The sequence below is a fragment of the Arachis hypogaea genome, chromosome 9 (genome assembly GCF_003086295.3).
Source record: "Arachis hypogaea cultivar Tifrunner chromosome 9, arahy.Tifrunner.gnm2.J5K5, whole genome shotgun sequence".
Classification (NCBI taxonomy): Eukaryota; Viridiplantae; Streptophyta; class Magnoliopsida; order Fabales; family Fabaceae; genus Arachis; species Arachis hypogaea.
The window spans coordinates 105,739,783-105,743,650 of record NC_092044.1 but is presented as its reverse complement, the minus strand read 5'-3'; the positions used below and the strand labels follow the sequence as shown (position 1 = coordinate 105,743,650).

The 3,868-nt window shown below is 31.7% G+C and overlaps 1 long non-coding RNA gene across 1 annotated transcript; it reads right to left on the bottom strand.

Annotated features, from left to right (window-relative positions):
- Window positions 1-1,649: 1,649 nt before the first annotated feature.
- On the bottom strand, window positions 1,650-3,421 carry LOC114924503 (uncharacterized). The gene is made up of 2 exons (XR_003811880.2): window positions 3,138-3,421; window positions 1,650-2,266 (listed from the first exon to the last, which is right to left on the bottom strand). It is a non-coding gene; the product is annotated as an uncharacterized lncRNA (long non-coding RNA).
- Window positions 3,422-3,868: the final 447 nt, after the last annotated feature.

The following is a 3,868-nucleotide window of genomic DNA, read 5'->3' as shown; positions in this document are numbered from 1 at the left end:
GTGATGGCGATGGGATTGCATAGAGGATCGGTTGGTGAAGGTTGTGGGACAGCAGTGTTTGGTTAGAGTAGAAATTTCCTAAGATAGATGACTTGGTTTATTTAAGTTAATGTTGGTATAATTATGCTTATTTGTTTTAGAATGCTTTAAGCTTGAATCTTGTGATGGATATGGAGCTTAGGATTGCCTTTGGCGTCCCGGAGTCTTATATCCTACATCACTGGGCACTGTTACCATACTAAGAACCTCCGGTTATCATACCATATTTCTGTTGTGTTTTTCAAATGCAGGTCGCAACCTACTTCGGTGAATTGTTTTGGATGGTGACAGTAGCGGAGGATCTTGGATTCTTTTGGAGTCTTTTGTTTATTTTGTTTATACATCTCTCACTTTTGTATTTTGTCCTTGCCTAGAGGCTTGTATTATGAGAGAAAAACTTGTATAAGCTATTTTCAAACTGTCAGGTTTCTTTATGGTTTGTATATGGCTAGCCGGCTTAAACTCTGCGGGCCGTGGCTAGTTCCTTATGATATTACATTATTATACTATTATCCTGTTTATATTACATCTATATCTTGTGCCTTAAGTTAGTAGCTTCGTTAATACGTTTCACGCTTTTCAAATCCTGTTTTTGAGCTGTATCTTTCATCGGGCTTCTAGTTTATACTATACTTTCTATATATACATTGTGTAAGAGCTTAGAACTGTCGTAATCTCTGATTAACCTTTGCTTTACAACGTAAGGTAAGGGTTATGCTAATTAGGGTGTTACACTAGGGAGCCAATGGAATATTTGTACAATGTGTCCAATTGGCTATATGAGTTAAAAAATGAACATCACCCATACTATCTAGAATAACCATCCAGTACTAGGGATAATAAACATCTCATGTCATAAAACCACTTATCCGAAAAGCTTAAGCTGATTTTGGAGTTCACCAAGGATCGAACTCTTGACCTTTCGGATCTAAAGCTCTGATACCATGTCATGATACCACTCATGCTAAAAGCTTTAGCTAATGAGAAAAGGTAACACTAATGGTTATATCGCTAATACTGAATCTGACATCTCTAAACCTTCATTGTACATATTGTACAAATATTTCATTGGCTCCATATACTTTCTCTATTATCCTTATGTTAAAATTATCATCTTAAAAAACAAGCTATCATCCAACTCTTGTAATCCACACACCCGCATCATTCCTATATATCAAATAAAAGGTATTAAAGAGTACTGTATAATTACATAAATTTTATATCATTAACTGCTAATTAAAATATTTTACGAACCAACTTTGAGGATAAAAAGGCCTTCTCATTCTTCAAATTCAAATTATGAAAAAAAATTAAATTTGGAGTGATCTCAATAAATATATATATATATATATATGTATATATATATATATATTCTTTCCTTTTATTTTCCTCTAAAAATATTACAAGTAGAATTGATAAACAATTTAACATGATTCAAAATTAATATAAAAAATAAAATAAAATTGATTTAATTTTATCATTTAATTTTTTTTCTCTCTCTCGATATACATTGATCGGCTAATTAATTATTGAGAAAGATAAAGAAAAAAAATTATATAATATTGATATTGAGTTCTAACCATATAAAAATTCAATTCAAAACAAATACATATTAAATCATTTCAATTTTCTTCATACATTATCAAATTAATCCAAATAAAATATTTGATTTGCAAATCAACAAATCATCGTTTCAGAATTTACAAGCTCATAATTATATATACATATTTCTTCATCTAACTAACTAAAAGATAGCTTCTTCTACTATACATTGTTTTTAAGCTTCAAAAATTGCATGCTTAAGACATATCAAAGGTTTTTTGATACTTTATGACTCCCATAAGCCAAAAATTAAAGTTATCCATTGTAACTATCTCTATATACTTGTGTTTTGACTTTTCAACATTTTTTCTTTAGTTCACACACTTTATCTTTTTAAGTGGAATGAAAATTTTGTATTAAATCCTCATCATTTGGCCTTTCTCTGTAAATATTCTGATTGATCTCTCATTGCAGAATACTACCCTGTCACTTGAGATGAATAGCAGACTTGCTAGATGCCCTAATGTTGTCGATAGATAGCATGGCGAAGCTTTTAGAAGTGTTTCACCTTCTCTGACATTGAAGAATTGCTTAAACACTTTCTCGTCGCCACCAAATTGAAGAATTCTAGCCCCTAAGCTCAACTTCCCGTTAAGACTTTTAGATATCTTTGGTGCCATCCTAACTGCAAATCATACTCATGTATATCAGTTGAATTTGGATTTAGACTACTTCACATGAACACCAAACAAATCATTTTGATAACAACAAAAGGGTACTAGCATGTTCTTGGACTCCTTGTGAAAGACTATCATCACAAGTTCTTCCAAGTTCCAAGCTTGTTTAGAATTGAATATACTCTACCTAAAACAATGAAAGTGAAACTCAACTTCATCAACTTAATGCCTGATTGCAGAATAATAACAATCCTTAAACATCCAATTTTTGGCTATACTCCTTACCAACATCTCTATTTCACTAGCTTAAGGAAAAAAGATTTATGGAAGTTACCAAACTTAGTAATAATATAGAAAACAACAATCAAGCTATGCCATTGCATTAAGCAGAACCAAATAGGAGGGCAAAAAGAAAGCAGAAGATTATCCAAATCAGTATTATGTCCATCTACTTAGACAAAAAACAATTCAGAACCCTTCACTCTGTTATTGGTTTCTAATGGAACAATCTACATTATTCTATGAATAATCATTTTTATGAATGTTTGTTATATGTTGAAAGGAACCAGTCATTAAAAATTGAACAACACTGAATTCAAAACAAAATTGAACAAGAAAAATTAAATAATTCATTTTAGGTAGTTCAGAATAAAATAGAAAGGAGAAAAATTCAACTAAAAGACTTCAAAAGTTTAACTGAGTTCAGTTCAGTAGAGAAGATTCAAAAACCAATCCAATAACTAGCAAAATTACAACTTCATAATCATATTCAGAACAAAATAGAGGAATATAACAGATTGAAGTTTGAACGTTGAACTGAAGTATTGAACAGAGGTAGGAGGGGACTATTGCAGGGGAAAGAGGAGGTTTGCGACTTACCTGAACCGGCGGCGCCACGGCGGAGTCAGCCACGGCAGAAAAGAGAGCAGCAGCGATGGTGACACTAGCAACTTGCAACACGGCAACACCCACAAGCTGTAGCAGGGAGCATCATGCGAGACAACACCCACAGACAATGTGACGACGGGAGGCACGGCGGCGAGAGCAAAGCGGCGCGAGGTAGGGAAGCACGCCGCGCGGAGATAGGACTAGGGAAGCAACAAGAAAGGACGAGCAAGGAGAGGGAGATGAGGACTGGTTTTGCGATTTAGTATTAATTGAATAATTGGATTAACTCTAAAATAGTTATTAATCGATTTTAATAATCTACTTTTTTTTAATAAATCAGACATATATACTGAATTTGATCATAAATAATATAGTAATAGTTAAATCTATCAATAAATATATTGGTTATTATCATACTATAAAATAAATTAAATATAAAAGCTATTAGAACTTATAAATCTATAAAATCGTACTGTCTTTGATTCACGTGCAAGGGTTTACTTATCAAATAAACTTAAAATATGAACAAAAAATATTTATAAATTGGACCTAGCATCACTTGAAAGAATAATGACAAATGTCGTCTTGTTCTTGTCAAATTTAGATGAGACTTTTCATAACCTTATATATTAATTTTGTTAAATAATTATATATATATATATATATATATATATAATTCTATACATATACATAAATAAAAAAGTATATGAATTATATTTTGT